This window comes from Cydia splendana, chromosome 11, assembly GCF_910591565.1.
Source record: "Cydia splendana chromosome 11, ilCydSple1.2, whole genome shotgun sequence".
Lineage (NCBI taxonomy): Eukaryota > Metazoa > Arthropoda > Insecta > Lepidoptera > Tortricidae > Cydia > Cydia splendana.
Window position 1 is genome coordinate 1,670,690 of NC_085970.1, and position 18,959 is coordinate 1,689,648.

At 37.7% G+C, this 18,959-nt stretch overlaps 1 long non-coding RNA gene across 1 annotated transcript in view; it reads right to left on the minus strand.

Annotated features, from left to right (window-relative positions):
- Positions 1-18,754, minus strand: part of LOC134794725 (uncharacterized) — an 82,375-nt gene extending 63,621 nt beyond the window's left edge. The window contains exon 1 of the long non-coding RNA XR_010144713.1: positions 18,636-18,754. This is a non-coding gene — a long non-coding RNA (uncharacterized LOC134794725). The remainder of the gene's footprint in view (positions 1-18,635) is intronic.
- Between the last annotated feature and the right edge of the window lie 205 nt (positions 18,755-18,959).

An 18,959-nucleotide genomic window follows, 5' to 3' on the forward strand; every position in this document is an offset into this window, starting at 1 on the left:
TAGAGTGACTGCTACTAGTGCAACCTGTATAGATAATATTTTCACAGATATTTTTCCTATTGCTAAAAAAGTTATCAGCAATTTAGAATCAGACCACTTAGGTCAATTAATGGTATTTGAGGCATTAAGGAAAAATACCATGAGAAAACAAATAACTTTTGTACCAGTAACCTCGGACCGCGTGGAAAGAATGAAACTAAGTTTAGTTCAGGCGCTACCCTTTTTGTCTTCCGATATGAGTCCTAATAGTATGTATAATTCATTCTTTCGCACTTTTATGGATCATTATAATGCGATATTCACCTCAAAATCGGTCGTAGTTAGTGGTGCATCTGTTTTTAGTGAGTGGGCTACTGCGGACTTACATCAAAGAAGACGTGAACTGTATGCCTTATATGAGGAACGGCGGTTTAATCAGAGTGATGAATTTAAAGAACATGTGAAGGAGTATTCGAAGAAGTTTAAAGTAGATTGTCATATAGCTAAGCGAAATTATCTAAGTCAGAAAATAAAAAGTAGTTCCGACATTGTTAAAGCAACCTGGAAAGTTATAAATGTGGAGACTGGTCGCTCTAAACACACAATTAAAGAGCTTAAACTAAACATTGATATCAAAATTATAGATTCCAATTTAGAAGTAGCTACAGAATTTGAAAAATTTTTCACCGAGGTACCAGTATCCACAACTAAGGATTTAAATTCATCACCCTCATCTGCTGTTACACTATTAAAACATAACGCTCCAGAGTGTTGTGGAGACCTTCATTTTGAACATGTTTGTACCTCAGATGTAATAAAGGCGTTTAAATCAATTAATGTCAAAAAAACTATTGACCTCTGGGGAGTCTCTGTCCATGCTGTCAAATCCTTAGTAGAAATTGTAGCGCCTGACTTGGTTGACGCTTCATTTTACTGTAACGTTGGATGCAAAACAATATGAAAAGGCGATTATGGTTGTTATTGAGTGAATCAACTCTTTCTTGACACTTTTTGTATGTTATTTTGGGACCCAAAAATTTGGGTTACGGTTTAAAGTTTTAATTTCACCAAAAAGTATATTTTTTGGTGAAATTAAAACTTTAAACCGTAACCCAAATTTTAGTATTAATAACACTTGCACTGCGTGGGCTATCAAAATCGCTGCAGACTTTTCATGGTCTAACTCTAGTCTAGATATTTCTCACTATGGTGTTGCGCAAAACAATAATATGTACTTAAGTACACGGCAGCTAATTTTATTTTCACACTTGCCCGTAATAAAATAAAATGTTATTCTACTGAAGGCGTAGAGGGAGAGGCCGTCATAGCTATAAAAAATCCTGAGTCAAATTTCATACTTTGTCTTCCTGACTTTGATGTTTCTAACGTCGACATTCAACTTCCAGTATACGGCTACGTCCGCCCCTGTCTCTGGAAGACCGGCATCAGCGACTACCAGAACGGTGTAGCCCGACTAGCGTACGAAATGGTCCGCGACAACCGCCTGCCTCGCTACCACGCGCACAATGGTTGCCGGCCGCGCTGGGGGTTGCCGCCTGAAGGTGTGCGCCAACCGGAGCTGGATGGAGCGCCTTTTGATGGCGAACGATTGTATTAAATGCTAAGAATGCGACTAAGAATAAAACTTGTGCAACTAAAAAATATAACCTGATAATATTAGCTAGAAGTGTATTTGAATGTTACCAACTCATTGAACTTTGCTTCTTTTACCTGCAACCAATCACTAGCCTGGCCATAATTATGTACAAGTAGGTAACAAATTTTCCAACGCCATTTGAGTTAGGTAATATATACCGATCTCCTCTGCGTTTGGCACATTGGACTATGGTATGGTGCATCAGTAAATGTTAAATAAAATGTTTTGTTTATACTCAAATTTGACCTACATAGTGTAATTTATGTTATACATACGTTCAAATGTGTATGATAATTAATAAATAACGTTTGTTTTACTCGAGATTTTTATTACACATATTTAACGTGTTCAGTTTTTATTAACAAACAGAATCAACTGAGGACGATAACTATCTATTTTAGTCCCGTCTAAGTCTAGGCTAGACTTGGTAAATGTGAACTATTTGCGTAAAGTAAAGGCGTGGTGCGAAGTGATAAAGTAAAGGAATTTATTAATGTGGTTTCTACACTTTTTATCTTCATTCCATATTGTGAAAACCACGTTCTGTTTTTAAGCTTTAAAAATCTTAATACTTACGTGGTTTCTTATTTGTAACTGTTTGCAAGCAACACACAATGCTTATGCATGACAATCAAATATGTACAAAGTTTAGTTTTTCAAATGCCCGCTAAATGTCTCTGTAACGTGGGCTGATATTTGTACATCGCGGAGTTAAGATTTTTCTCAGAAACATGGGGTTGTGCGGGCGTCACTTGTACCGTGTCTATGCCCGGTCTATCCAGACCTATTAGGGCACGCGGTCTGGGGGCTTATCCGGGATGAGATCGTCTAGCAGATGCTTAACGATAAGAGTCGCCGTACCTACTCTTAAAAGGCCAATTAGATCCACTCGGCCACTGGCTACTATTTATCACGAGCCGACGTCGGGTCCGATGCATGCAAGGGACGGTTTTCTGTTTCACGAAATACCAGAACATCTTTAACAATATTTGACATGTAAACATACTTTTCATTTCTCATGCTCTGAAATAGGGTCATTGTTGTTCTAAAAGATGTGCAGAAAATGATACGTTTCTGCACTAGAACATTTCAGGTTCCAAGTAACTACGATTTTATATATTTTATTACGGTAAGCAATTGAATTTTGGATATAAATGGATTTGTTATACAATTTCCATTCTGATATTTGACTCCCCATTCCATAAATAACGAATACTTTAGCCTAAATTGTTAATTGAAAGTACCCTCAAAAAATACTATAAAAAATTATATTTAGTCATATTTAAAAAAAAAACACATGCATTTTACTTTCCTAGTATTCGAAATGAAAAATAGAGTGTTTAACTCGGGTGAAAGGCATCATTTCAGCCTCGGACTATTGATGCTCTCACTGCGTTCGAGCGCCAAACTACCTCGGCAGAAATGAGTGCCTTTCAATCTTGAGTGGTTATCAATCTACTATTGTCTCTAATCATTACCACTTATTTAATAACAAAAAACCTGACATTTTCATAGCATAACACGCTTTTTTATACAAACAAAGTTCAAACAAACATTTCAATAAAATAAATAAACAAAAATGAATGCGATTCCCCAAATGTACCAGTAGCGCAGAAGTGTTGAGGAGCGGGCAGTCCGCACAAGCCAGGCTCCGATGACAGACTTGCCTGAATGATACGGCTCTTTATAGAACACTATAATACATTATATTACTAAGATTGAATGAGAGTTGGATAATACGCCTTTAATTTAATCTGAGTTAAACTTTTTTGCTTTAAATCGATTGAACCATAAAAATAATAGAAGGTGCATTGGGATTACTTCAAAAGCGGGGTAATTTTGAAACTTGCAATTGGTGCGTCTGAAATAAAACAATTAAGGTCAGATAGGGTAAGAGAAACACCGGGGCAAGAGAAACATTTATAGGGAATTATCAGATTTGGTCCACACTAAGTTTTCGTGCCAAGTGGTACTTCACGAAAAAAAAAAAATTAAAAATTTTATTCCACCGTCATACAAGTTTGTTCCTAGGCCTCGCCCCCTGGCAGTGAATGCGTTAAAGTCTACTGTTTTTCTTGCCCCGCGGGGCAAAACTAACTGATAATTGCATGTTTCTCATAGGTACCCCCCCCCCCCCCCTGACGTTATTATGTTCGTTTCCGATATACCTACTTACCGTTTTTTTACAGACGGCAATTTAAATGTAATATGGGACGGAGTCTCATTTTATCATTCATATGAAACATAAAATTGATTTAAAATTTAAAGACATTGCCATCCATAAAATTTAAGAGCAAATGATATCAAACCTTTATATGTAAGTACCTGAGTATTATTAATATTTAATGCCTGTAAATCTCAGTCGTAAAGTTTATTGGTTAAATTCCAGGAACCATTTGCGTGAGTAAATATAAATATGCGTTAGTATGAATACTTGGACATTCCACTTCGGGTAGTAAAACAGACAATAATTCATGAAATTCGGTAAGTTATTTAGTACATTTATCGTTTAGGATGGAATTTACAGAAAATGCAGCAATAAAAATAAATAAATAGCTGATGCCCACCGTTTAGAGCTAAATTTTCAGAATTGTTATTTAAAATAGCTTTTATTTTGCTGTGAATGTAGATCATTGTTTATCCATGAAGCGGGTTGAAAATGATACATTTCGTTCCTAAGGGAGTTTCACTTTCCCGTGCAGGGAAACAGCTGGTATCTCATATGTAAAACATACGTTTCACTGTTCCTATTATCCGAGATTTATATTTAATACCCAATTTGATTTTCATCCTAGCTGTATGAAATTTCCTCACGATGTTTCTTTTCACCGAAGAATTTTATACATAAGTTCCATGTTTATAGGTACCTACATATAATGTATAATCGCTTCAGTTCACGCATCAGCCGAGCGGTAAGACGTTATGCTTCTTAACAAGAGGTAGTGGTTTGAACCCTGGCTCATAACAATAGGTTACACTCGTAACTATCCCTAGTAACATGCTATAACAAGTATCCACAGTTCCCTGAGCGAATACGCTCAAATAGCGTTGGAAACAACTGGGTGCGTAGCCAACGTGCAATCGTTAACGCTCCGTAGCGAACGAAACGCAACTTTCACTGTCGCACTAGCGGGGAAGGTGATAGAGAGAAATGACTACGGAGCGTTAACGATTGGGACGTTGGCTACGCGTCCAGCTCTGAGTTGGCTTCATGCCAGGTTCATTGTCAACTTTTACATACTAAAAACATTAAACATAACCACCACAAAACTGGAAAGTAATTTATACTTAATCCCAACGTAACAAGGTTGAAATTGCATTGGATTTGATAGTACATTTATATCGTTTTGGTTTTCAGTATTATTGTCTGATTTAGGTTAACTCGTGCGTTTCCTTTTGGTGACATCTTCTGTCGTGTTGGAACAAGGTCAGATGGTGAATGAAGTGTTAAAATGGACTTTCATTAAATTTGTTTAGTCTTCATCTGCTTGTAACGATTCTTTAATTAATTCTCCGCTCTTTGTTTGCTATATACCATACCATTGATGTTTACCAAAAGCGTACTATCAGGGCTATTCGGATTTCAAGATACTCACAAGTTCTTGAGACGATTTAGAGATCAACTAGATCGACTAGATGTGACTTGGATATCTAAGTCATAACTTGTCGAAATCGTTCAAGAGGACCTCCAGAATCGCGTATAAATCGCGTAAATATCTTTAAATTATCCGTATCGTAACTTGTTGAAGTCTAGTAGAAATCTAATTCATTTTCGGAATCGAGCCGTATATTATGTATTCATGGTACACTTTTTAAACTATACAAAAGCGCTACGCCGTAGGCCCCTTCGTAGCTGCATGAAAGCCTCGTATAGTCTGCGTAGCACTTTACTTCTCTTTATTGGATAAAGGTTTGCATTTGAGCAGAATCTCACCTGGTAAGTGCCGTGCCGATGCGGTCTAGGCGTGCTTACCTAAAATAAGCATTTCTGTTCACTCTCGATTTGAAACGATACCAGTTACAGTGGGGAGAATAGATTTACAAGAACTGTCATTTCATTTCGCATAACAAAGCTAGAAGCAAAGCGTTTAGTGCGAATCAGTGACTGAGTAACCAGTTAAACACGTACGAGTAATTTAAAAATATAATTTGATATTAAAAATGAAATATTACTCTACATAACGCTCGTATCTCTACTAGACAATAACCACATTAACTTACGAGCCCCACCTGATGATAAGCGGGCCTTTAGAAACTTCCATTTCGAAGGGGTGCCACATGCCTACTGCCTTTTAAAACCGGTGTTTTCGACAGTTCTTTGCTTAATAAAATAACTGATAAATACCTATTTTAAAAATGTAATGTTTTGAATACTATATCTCTAGTTCTAGCCTAGTATCCTACTCGAAATGACATCACGGGCAGATATCATAAGAGGCGGAAATAAAAATGAACGCACGCGCACCCCAGCCCATCAGATAGCGGCGCCAACGCTTGTTAGTTATGATCCATAGATCCATATCATAGCTAGAGTCAGGGGTTGGCACACTTTGGAAGAGAAGTGTAATAAATAGTTCACCAAACGAAACCAAAACTATCAAATAGGGGAATTTGCCATAGTTAAGTTTTAAACAACATAGAGTTAGACCGAGAAAGCATCATATCAAAATCGCTGCAGAGTTTTCTTGGTCTAACTCTACTAAAAATTATTTGGATTTTTATTTGGCATTGGCAATCATTTAATGAAACGGTCGGTTGGTCACATCAGGAAATAGTCAAACTAACCTAACTATACCTATCATAAAAAGTGATCTATTCTAAAATGGCATTTCATTTAATTATCAAGTTCCAAGATCTGGCAACCACAGAAATAAAACAGGCCAGATTTCGATGTCGGATGTAGGCAATGTAGGCATACCTCAAACTTAGATATCCCAAACATACTCTGCTCAAATTAAGCACCCACAATTTATAATTACAACCATAAAAGACAGCGCTTTATTAAACACATTGAAATGGTGCTTCAGTAGTATAGGGAACAGAACTTGGCTGGCTCGGCTCGTGCACTAGTGCAGTGCGTCACGCACTATACTCAGACGTTGGCCCTTTATTCTGTGACGCATCAGCGGGTGTTCGTGAAAAGTAGTCACCGCAGTTACATGGCCACGATTACATTCTTATAATAGAAATTGTAGTTTGAGCGTTACAATTTAAGTTTTTTTTGTGTTAGTAGTTTTTGCTGGTCAATTCAACATTTTTTCTGATAAAATTTGGGTAAAATGTGAACGTAAATTGTATCTAACATACGTTTTTTGGTAAGAGGAACATTCGTGTGCTTAACACTCGTGTGTTTTACGATAAATATTATTATAGAACATTTTATAATTTTATATGTTTAAAAACTGATTAAAGAACATAATTGCATGTACCTATATATTTAACATAGGAACTCTTATTTTGCCCGTCGATTTGTCTTCAGACTATAAGATACTACGCCCAGTGTACGACTGTTCGTGTGGGAGTTGACAGGCTCAGAGAAATCAGATGTCGTAAATTATTGCGAAAATTTAATTAAACGCATAAATCGTCAGCTCTACCGTTGATACAGATGTGATATTTCACTTGTTTTGTATCAATTTGTGTTTACAGTTGCAATTATAAAAAGTAATATGTGTTTAAATTGATCAGAGATGAGTTGTAGATTGGCAGTAGCTTTCGAGAGTAGAGTTATTATTACAAACAGGGGAGTTAGGTAGGTGTAATATGATAGCAATAGTAAATTTTAATTGATACGTGAACTGATTTTACTGTATAAGTAAAATGATTTCGTGCATCAGACTTAAATACATAATACATATGTATACCTTCCCATGTACAATATACAGGTTTTAATATTGTGTATTTCATTTCATTTCATTTATTTAAAACCACATGCAAGTTTACAGTGCTGGACCAAAACACTTACACATTAATTACATTATTAACATTAAAACATTTAAAAAATTCAATACATTCAATAAAAAAATTATACATAAAGAAAAAAAAATGTCATCACATCAAGCTTATTCTAATATAAATGTCATTTGATAAATAAAGATAAAAGTCAACAAAGAAATAAAAAATAGAAAAATAAAATAAGAAATAAATAGTCAAATACAATTCGCGTCACTATAATCATAATACATTAAATACCATTCTATGTAGAGCAATTGTTAAGATACAGCGCCACAAGCCTCACAAACGTCCCTATACTGTCAGCGAATACGTCGACCTCCGGGAGGTGCTGGCCCATGTCATTAAGAAGCGCACACGCCCGGCGCGTCGGCGCGTTGTCAGTGCGGCGAGTACGCGCCACGCTTCGCGCGAACAGCGGCGGCCGGCGACGCGGCGCGACAGCCTGTCCCGAGCCGTCCCGAGCGCTCCGAGCCGGCACCGCTAGCCCTACCCGCTCTAACACCGCCGAACCACTAACTCTACCATTGAGTAGTTTATAGTAGTGGATCAACGTCAGCGTCTTTCTCCTGAACTCTAGCGTATCCAGCCCTACCATCCCTGATACGAATAGCGACGGATACAGATATGGGTAGTATCCGTACTGACGTTTATACAAAAACCTAGCGTATTTGCGCTGTATTTTTTCTACCATAGTGGTGTACTTCGATTCGTGCGGACTCCATATTATGGCTCCAAATTCTAACCTACTCCGAACAAACGCATTGTACAGCATGATTGCGACTCTGACATTCGAAAATTGATATGCTACTCTCATTATAAATCCGAGCATTTTACTTGCATTTTGGCATGTCATAGTCACGTGCTGTCTGAAGTCCAGTTGTCTGTCTAGTGACAGTCCCAGATCTCGAATCTCAGTTACACGTTCCATCTGATCGCCGCTTAAAGTATATGTAGCATAGATCGGCGTCCGGGCTCTGGTAAAAGTAATAACTTTACATTTTGCTGCATTAAAATATAATTTATTTTCTTCACTCCACCTTACCACTGCATCTATATCTTTTTGGAGTGCTACACAATCGGTGATGTTGCTTACGCCCAAGAATAGTTTGAGATCATCAGCAAACATTAAGCACTTAGCAGACCTAACAGCCCTCGGCAAGTCATTTATCATTATAATAAACTGCCTAGGTCCAAGGGTGCTCCCTTGGCTTACCCCAGATCGAGTGTAGTACGGTTCCGATTCATATCCTCTTACCCTGACAACTTGGCTACGATTATCCAGGTAATTCGCGAAGAATCCCAAGAGTTTAGGTGCAAAACCTATCGCAGCAAACTTTTGCAGAAGGATGTCGTTGTCGACGAGATCAAAGGCCTTTCTAAAATCAAAGTAAGCTGCGTCTACTTGTCGGCGCGCATCCATTTCTGCCGTAACATAATCTACCAAATCTACATGGTTAGTGACAGTGGAGTCTCGGCAGTGGTGTATTGACAATGTACAGTCACTGTTCGTGATTGTTAAGGGTTCTAGCAAAATTGGACATGCCGTAAGCGCAGGTAAGTATCTAATTTAGCTAGGACCCTAAATTGCTCAACAATCGCGGAGAGTGATATGGGTGTAGCCAACTTATTCAAAAATATGTCCCATAGTTCTTAATTCGCTGATATAAGAGCTATGGGACATATTTTTGAGACGATTTGTGCACCCATATTTTTACAGTTGACTGTACCTATACACTAACAGTGTTTTACCGTTTGAATGTTTTAACCTTTATTTTTCACTGTTTTTACAGTTTGACTCATTTTTACCCATTCGATGCACCAACACAATGCAACTCAAAAAAAACTATCATTTGAAGCGCTATACAATTTCATCACCTCTCAAATTACACTCTGCATTTTCTGCCCAATTTTCCTGTAAAGCCACACCTTTCGCAGAATACATTTTCGCCCGAAACGCGACAACGAGCGGTGTAAATCATTTAGAAACTGTTTAAGTGATATATGTGTCTGGGGGGACAAAGCACGGAGGTATAACACTAATAAGTTTCTGGAATCGTGCGCACACACTGTTCAGAGAAGTTCAAATCAGCGGGCCCACCGGGAGTCATGTCGGGAAATAGATCTTCATTCCTTCGGTACCTACTACTACATATATATGAAATTTGTGTTTTGTATGCATGTCACTTTATTGCACATAATCAGGTTTACATAAAACGGACAAAACAAAAATAAAAATGTTATGTACAAAGGCGAACTTATCCCTAAAAGGGACCTCTTCCAGCTAACCTTTGAGAAAATGCGAAAGGATCTAACACTAAGTTATGTTTTAGTTGGATTTAAATTGGCACTCGTCAAAAATAAAACTCCGAATGTTATCATCTAGGTACCAAAGATATCATACGTCCACTTTACTTATGCATAAGTAAAGCCATGGCTTTACCCATGTGAATGACCATCATATCCGTATTGGACGCACCAATTATTTCTTTTGACGCGCAGCCTTATCCGCTATTATTTAATGCTGAATATACACACTGCGATTGATAGATAAAATCGCAACAATCTGCACAATTCTCTGAAACAGTTTTATGATTGCAAAGAACATCCGTCTGAAGGCCGATGGCGAACAACAAAGCGACAAACAAAGGGTCCGAAGACGTTTATTCGGGCGAGGACGCGCGGCAGCTGGCCGCGAATAACTTTACTAGCGATTGTCTGAGGACTGAGAATAAAGGCCTTTGTCGACGTGGTTTCGAGACTTTTTAAGAACGAAACAGTAGCAGACACATTTTCTAATGTTTGTCCACTTGCTTCTGAGGAATGAGAGAAAGTAGGCACAGTCAACAACAGAGCTATAAATACAGGCAAAGTGCCAAAAATATGTATACACGACCTTAATGTACAGGCAATAAAGTACTGTATACATATTTTTGACACTTTGCCTGTATTCATAGCTCTGTTGTTGACTGTACTAGCACAGGCGTGTGTCACACCGCATTTTACGTTGTACAGCTGCGTACACTCAAAGAATTTAATTTCCGACCTAATTCGTACCATGTCACAATGACAATCAATATGAAAGTCGGTGTGACAAAGTACAAAAAGGGTAGGAATTTAAATTCTTTGACAGTTTGGTCTAACTTGACAGAGCTCTACAATGCATTGTTTTCGAACATACGGCTCGATCCGGAAAATGAATTAGATTTCTACTAGACTTCAACAAGTTACGATACGGATAATTTAAAGATATTTGTAAGATAGATATGTCAAATTTGACGTTTCCGCGATTCTGGAGGTCCTCTTGAACGATTTCGACAAATTATGACTTAGATATCCAAGTCACATCTAGTCGATATCTAATTTAGATCTAGTTGACCTCTAAATCGTCTCGAGATCTTGTGATTATCTCGAAATCCGAATAGGCCTGTCAGTTGTGATTAAAAAGCAGCTCGCTGACTGACAAATGGACGGTTTCGGTTGTCATCCTTCGTGTACGGAAACCTAAAAACCGGGCAAGTGCCAGTCGGACTCGCGCACGAAGGGTTCCGTACCATAATGCAAAAAACGGCAAAAAAAAAAACGGTCACGCATCCAAATACTGACCCAGCCCGACGTTGCTTAACTTCGCTCAAAAATCACGTTTGTTGTATGGGAGCCCCACTTAAATCTTTATTTTATTCTGTTTTTAGCATTTGTTGTTATAGCGGCAACAGAAATACATCATCTGTGAAAATTTCAACTCTCTAGCTATCACGGTTCGTGAGATACAGCCTGGTGACAGACGGACGTACGGACGGACGGACGGACAGCGGAGTCTTAGTAATTAGGGTCCCGTTTTACCCTTTGGGTACGGAACCCTAAAAATTGTAGTTATGGTTTTAAAATTTGTATATTTTACATAATACAGGACGGCTATGATGGTTTTGTCACCATATCATTAATCATTTAATGCATGATATGACGACTATCTGATAAATGATATAATTCGGTAAAAAGTCGCGAGGAAAACGTATAATTGGCTAATGATAGCGTGATATGTTTTGAGGTTTATAAAAATCAATTTTAAACTCGATGACTTAAGGTGTATTTTAAAGAAAAGATGGTTAAATCACATTCTACCACTTATCCACATATGTCATTGAGAGTTAAAACTTATCCATGATTTGAGCTTTTGAAAAATCAATTCTAAACAAGTTTACTTAAAGCGTATTTTAATTAATAGTTCGCGAGGATAACGTATATGTGACTAATGATAACGTGACATGTTTTGAGGTTTTGAAAAATCATATTTATACTCGACGACTTAAGGTGTATTTTAAAGAAAAGATGGTTAAACCACATTCTACCACTTATCTAGATATGTCATTGACAGTTAAATTTGTCTATAGTTTGAGCTTTTGAAAAATCAATTCTAAACAAGTTTACTTAAAAGCGTATTTTAATGAATAGTTGGCTAAATGACATGCAATCACCACTTATGCACATGTGGCATTGATAGTTAAAAGTTATCCATGGTTTAAGATTTTGAAATATAGATTCTAATTGAGTTTATATAAGGTTTTTTTAAAGTGAATCTTTTATTCCATCGCCTCAAATTTAACCGTCTTTATCATGTCGCAAAATCTACTTTATTTCTAGTACTTAGAGTTCATAGTCTTTGAAATAAGCTACATTATCGGACTAAAGTAGACTCGGCTATAATACTTAATTCACGATTGCTGATATTTGCTTGTAATGTCATACAAAATTTACTGTGTAGTCGACCTTATAACCTAAAATACGGTGATCTGACAAAATCAAATAAATAATTCTACCGTGCTTATTAAGAGCAGTAACTAATTTTGAAATCTCTTTCAATTGTAGAACATATTGTACAAGTACAAAGTATCCAATTGAATGACACTTCAAAATGAGTTAGAGTCGGACCAAGAAAAGTCTGCAGCGGATTTGATAGCCCACGCAGTGCAAGTGTTATTTATACGTCATAATTTCATAGAAGTTTGACGTTTAAAATAACACTTGCACTGCGTGGGCTATCAAATCCGCTGCAACCTTTTCTTGGTCTGACTCTACTGCTCTTGTTATAAGCACGGCAGAATTGTACAATCACCCACACTGTTAACTGCACTGTATGCCTTTTGAAATAAGGTCCACCGATGTACCTACAGTTAGGAATGTTGCAGTTTAGAAAAAGAAATCGTTTATTTGAAAATAAAACATAACCATAAAATAAAACATAGTATTATCTACATATTTATTTGAGAATACCTTTCTAATTACCTAATGATACGAGTATGTTACAAAATGTGTAATTTAAGTTTCCAAACATAAGGAGTTAACTCTTTTTATCTTCCCTATATAACTTTAATTAACTTAAGTACAATAAACATTTCTAAACATAACCTATTCGCTGGGTGCGATATGACAGCGGACTTTGAAATGTCAAATGGCTGGCTGTCATTACGAAGAGAACAAATAATTTCAATGAAATATTGTAATTTACAATGAATTTACATATATTCTATTCGAACATGTAAATCTTCATTTCCCCTCTAAAATGGCACAAATGGCACAATCAATAAATTTCAGGTACTACACACACACGGACTTTCTCATGGCTGACTTTACGAGAAGTAAAGAAATAAAAATCGAATAACGCATTTCATATAGGCAAATAAATAAATAAATATCCAAGAATTGCTCGTTTAAAGGTATTAGATATGACTGTAGTGTCGTTAATAATGCAGACTTTTCGTGTTTTTCCAAAAGGATAATAATAAGTTTTGGCTTAACATGTGCAAGATGTACCTAAAAGAAATCAAATGTGAAGATCATAAGAGCCACACCATTGAAGCTCGTGTACCTAATTCGTCAAACTTCAGTGACAAACATCCTTGAATGTAAGCTGTTTTTTCTGTTTTTGCGATCTTTGACGTAGTACATACATAATATTATGATCCATTAATGTAATAATGTAATAGAAAATAAAGAAAGAATTTCTTTTTTACAGATTGATTCTAGTCGTTATGTTACGAGTGGAAAATGTGATTGTGTGTACGTTAGGAGTAAACATATCGCGGCTCTGATATACTACATCAACTACTAAGAAAACTTCCCAAAAACCAGTGAAGAGCAGCAATTGGGCAGACCTAGTGCTAGACAGTTCGCCAAAGAAAATAACTCAAAAGGGAAATACCTACTTTGAAGAAATGTATGCACCTGCAAAGAAAATTAGGTGTAATCCTTTGCCGTTACATGTTGGAATAGAAGGGAGAGTCAGCATTAAAGTTAATAATGGAAGCTGGTGCTTTATTTATTATTATTACTTTAAATGCACGGATACGTAGTTAAACCTCGCTAGTAAAAAGTGACAGTTGGTCTGCCGAAAGTTTCTTTTTGGGCCACGGTGCGCGTTGCGATCGATTCGTGGTTCTCCGACCCAGCGAATAATATGTAGGTACATCTTCTAGTAATAAGTAAAACTAAATGACTTAACAAATACAATATTACCCCCCACTCTGATTATACCCCGGACGTAATGTGCCAAAAATACTGGCGGCATTACCTCGCTAAATGGCCAGTGATATTTGTTGGACAAGGAAAGAACCAGAGCGAGGGTCACAGCCCCTTTCCCGTAAGCGTCACCTTATACTAGCCCTATATGTTGCGGCAGGAGCAAATATCGTCAGTCATCGCCTCCCGCTTAATACTTTGTCTGAGATGATAGTTTCTTAGATGCTATCGTGAATTAAAAAAATGTCAACCGGTTGTATCGCTGTGGAAAGACCGTCAGTTGATAACATAAACATGTAAAAAAAAATTTTTTTTCAATCATCGCCTGCTTATACTTTGCCAGATGATAGTTTAGATGCTATTATAAATATGCTATTATAAATAAAAAAACCGTCAGCCGGTTGTATAGCGGTGGAAAGACCGTCAGTTATTTGCATAAACGTAAAAAATACGGGCCTACCATTTCATGCCTTAAAGGGGTGCAATTTTGTATGGGGACTTAACAACAACTGCACATCAAACATTGTCAATAGGAACTGTCCCGTCCGCGCGGTGTAGGACCGGCGCTGGTGCAGAATTTAGTCGAAATTTGGTGTGGAGATAGTTTGAGTCCCGGGGAAGGACAAAGGGTAGTTTTCATTCAAGAATAATAATTTAATAATTCAGCCTATATACGTCCCACTGCTGGGCACAGGCCTCCTCTCATGCGCGAGAGGGCTTAGGCTAATAGTCCCCACGCTAGCCCAACGCGGATTGGGGACTTTACATACACCTTTGAATTTATTCGCAGATGTATGCAGGTTTCCTCACGATGTTTTCCTTCACCGAAAAGCTAGTGGTAAATATCAAATGATATTTCGTACATAAGTTCCGAAAAACTCATTGGTACGAGCCAGGATTTGAACCCGCAACCTCCGGATTGAAAGCCGGACGTCATTTCCACTCGGCCACCACTGCTACTCATTCAAGAAATCACTCTTTAAGAAAAAGGGGGGTTGAAGTTTGTATGGGGAATCAACAAACCGCAGATTGAATAAAATAATAGCTACGTACCTAAATTAATAATTCCACGCTGACGAAGTCGCGGGCAAAAGCTAGTATTATAAAGGCGAAAGTGTGTCTGTCTGTCTGTCTGACTGTCTGTCTGTTACCTCTTCACGCTTAAGCCGCTGAATCGATTTAGTTGAAATTTGGTATAGAGATAGTTTGAGTCCCGGGGAAGGACATATATAGGATAGTTTTTATGTCGGAAATCATCAAAGGAAGGAAGGAAAAAATCAAAGGGGGGTGGAATTGAAAGATTTCATGAATTACCTAATAATTGAAGTAAGCAATGCGCGAATTGAATAATTGCTATTAGCATTATCCAGGCGCTATACCTACCTACTTTAGCTGCTATCACTAATTCCACGCAGACGAAGTCGCGGGCAAACGCTAGTATTATAAATGCGAAAGTGTGTCTGTCTGACTGTCTGTCTGTTACCTCTTCACGCTTAAACCGCTGAACCGATTTAGTTGAAATTTGGTATAGGGGTAGTTTGACTCCCGGGAAAGGACATATGATACTTTTTATCTCAGAACTCACCCCTTAAGGGGGCGAAAAGGGGAATGGAATTTTGTATGGGCAATCAATAACCGCTGAACCGATTCAAATGAAATTTGGTATGGTGATAGTTTGAGTTGTGGGGATATAGAATAGTTTTAATCCCCGAAATCATCCCTTAAGGGTGTAAACAAGGGGTAGAAATTTGTATAGGGGTTCAATAATTTCTTGAAATGGGACTTGCCTTTTATCATTTAAAAGTTCGTAAGAGATAAAGAATGTTTATGTATTTGTGACCAATTTTATTAGCCATACCTACCTTTAAGGGTGAAAAAGAGATGACATGGGGGTGGAAGTTTGTATGGAGAATAAATAAAAAGCAACTTTTAACTTCTCCATCTTCTTTATCTTCCTAGCCTTCTTCAACTTCTCCAACATCTTCATCTTGTTGAACTTCAACTTCTTCAACTTAAACTTCTCCAATTTATTTAACTTCTTCAACTTCAAATTCTCCAACTTTTTCAAGTTTTTCAACTTCGATTTCTCCAACTTCTTCAACTTCTCTAACTTCTTCAACTTCAAATATTCCTACTTCTTCTCCATGGTCTTGTCCAGTTCCTCTTTGGTAACTACCGTCAGCCAGTAGATGCAGTGATGTTAGAACCTAAAACAAAGAGTTGTAAGTTGGTATGTCGTTATTAAATAAGGTGACAAGAATGATTTGTGGAATAGTGCAACATAATACGAGTATCTTTACTTTAAAATGTGCCGGCAATCCATCGCCATGTTGAGGCTTGAGGTCAGCGTCGAGTTTGGCACACAAATAGAGTGCCAATTCTTTGCGCACTATATATATGTGCTGAAACTCCTCGCTGGGCATATCAAATGGGTTGCATGTAGCCCTTAATGGCCCGTCGTTGGAGTTATCTATGCTATTTTTCTCCGATAACTAGCAGCAGCTGCCAAGAAGAAATGATATTATAATCTTGCCATCCCTTAAAATAATGTACGTATTGATAATGTTATATGTAAATTCAAATTTAATTCAAAGTTCAAATTGTATATATTATGTTTAAGAAAAAAAACAGATACTTACCTACTGATATTTTAACTTCAAGAAATTGCATTTTCACCACTTATATACCACAAGAGCACTTATGACTTATGAGTGAATTGCAAAAAAATTGTACATAGTTAAGCACCTGTAATTAGTCCAAAGTTAATTGCTTCCATTGTGTTACCACAGTTAAGCCATTTCTATTTAAGTTAGATGCATGAAAGTGTGTTAGCGAATGCTATAGACTTATATGTGTACGATTTAAGTACAATAACTACAATACAATACAATTTACATAGTTAATTTTCGTAACACAAATTAATCAATTAAGTTAAGACTAATCACAGCTTCTTAACTGCGCTTATCGTGACCCAGTGAGCACTACGATAAATTAATCAAAGGCTAGCTGTCAAAAATCGACTTTATGTCTACTTATCCAACAATTGTAGCCACTTACCGTGTATTGTTGTCTAAGTGGACAAAACGGTATGAATGTTATAAAACTGTATAAATCTAGACAAGTGACATTTATATAATTTAACTTATCCACTTATCCACTAAGTTTAAGTTGGAAATGTAGACAAATGACATATTATCCAACGACCATGTTATGCAGTTAATCGTTTAACGACTATCGCTGTCAAAAGTGGAAAAGACGACAAATCAATAAAAACTGGATAAAATGTCCGTTTTATCATCATTTATCCAGCCATATCATTTATACAGTCGACCATCATAGCCTTGCAGAAGTAGTCTTGCAAGCAGGGCGCATGGCCATAGTATGATATGCGCTGTGCACTTGTTCCTGGAGGTGTTGCTCCAGTTGACGAGACATAAACGACTAAAGTTACGTGACTGATCTGTTTTCTTCATCATTATCATAGTTTAATGCAATATATAGATGACGTCATTATGCGAGAGCTGAGAATCGCCGTCCTAGAATAGCTCCTGTCACAAATAACCTGCGCATTATCTTTAACGTTCCACGAATAGAATACGCGGTTTTAGCTAAGCCGATTTATTATTATTACGTGATACAATAGCCTACGGATGACCACGCTTTTAGTCACCACTGTACACTCTGTACAGTCAACATCAATAGTGTCGGATAAAAAAACGCGCCAAAAGTATCTGCAAGAACAGTTTTACATAATATCGGAAAAACACCCAACTATATACTCGTATTTAGTTTAAGCTCCCTTCTTCTTCTTCTTCCTAGCCTTATCCCATTTACTTGGGGTCGGCTCTAATTATATGGCGTCGCCAGGAGCGTCTGTCCTGGGTCGTCTCTGGTGGTATTCTTTTTTCTTTAAGGTTCTTTTTTACAAGACCTATCCATGTTGTCTTGGGCCTCCCGCGACCCCTAGGCTTCTCACTCATCTCTAGCACCTTTCTCGTCATGTGGTCTGGTGGGCGCCTCATGACGTGGCCATACCATCGGAGTCGATTTTCGGTGAGTTTTTCTTCGATTGGCCTTACTCTGAAACTGCCTCTAACGTGGATATTCTTAACATGATCCAACAGCGTTACTCCGCCAGCCCATCTCAGCATCCTCATCTCCGCTGCATGCAGTTTAGCGACTTGGTCTTTTTTGAGTGGCCAACACTCAGAGCCGTATGTCATTGCCGGGCGCACAGCTGCCTTATAAACTTTGCCCTTAATACGAACTGGCATTCGTTTATCGCAAAGAACGCCCGTGAGCTCACACCACTTCACCCATCCAGTGTTGATACGGTTAACGATATCTGCATCTATAGATCCGTCGTTTTTCTATAGATCCGTCGTTTTAGTTCCCTTATGGTCCAAAATGAACCTGAATATCTTCGCTCCGGTTATGGCTTTTATTTGAATGTTCGATAGAAAAAGGGATATACTTAAATGAAAGAAAAAGCTCAAAATAAACCTAACAAAATATTGGTAGGTAAGTATACAAGGAAGCAGTGGTGGCCGAGTGGATATGACGCCCGACTTTCAATCCGGAGGTCGTGGGTTCAAATCCTGGCTCGTACCAATGAGTTTTTCGGAACTTATGTACGAAATATCATTTGATATTTACCACTAGCTTTTCGGTGAAGGAAAAACATCGTGAGGAAACCTGCATACATCTGCGAAGAAATTGAAAGGTGTATGTGAAGCCCCCAATCCGCATTGGGCTAGCGTGGGGACTATAGCCCAAGCCCTCTCGCGCATGAGAGGAGGCCTGTGCCCAGCAGTGGGACGTATAAAGGCTGAATTATTATTATTATTATTAAGTA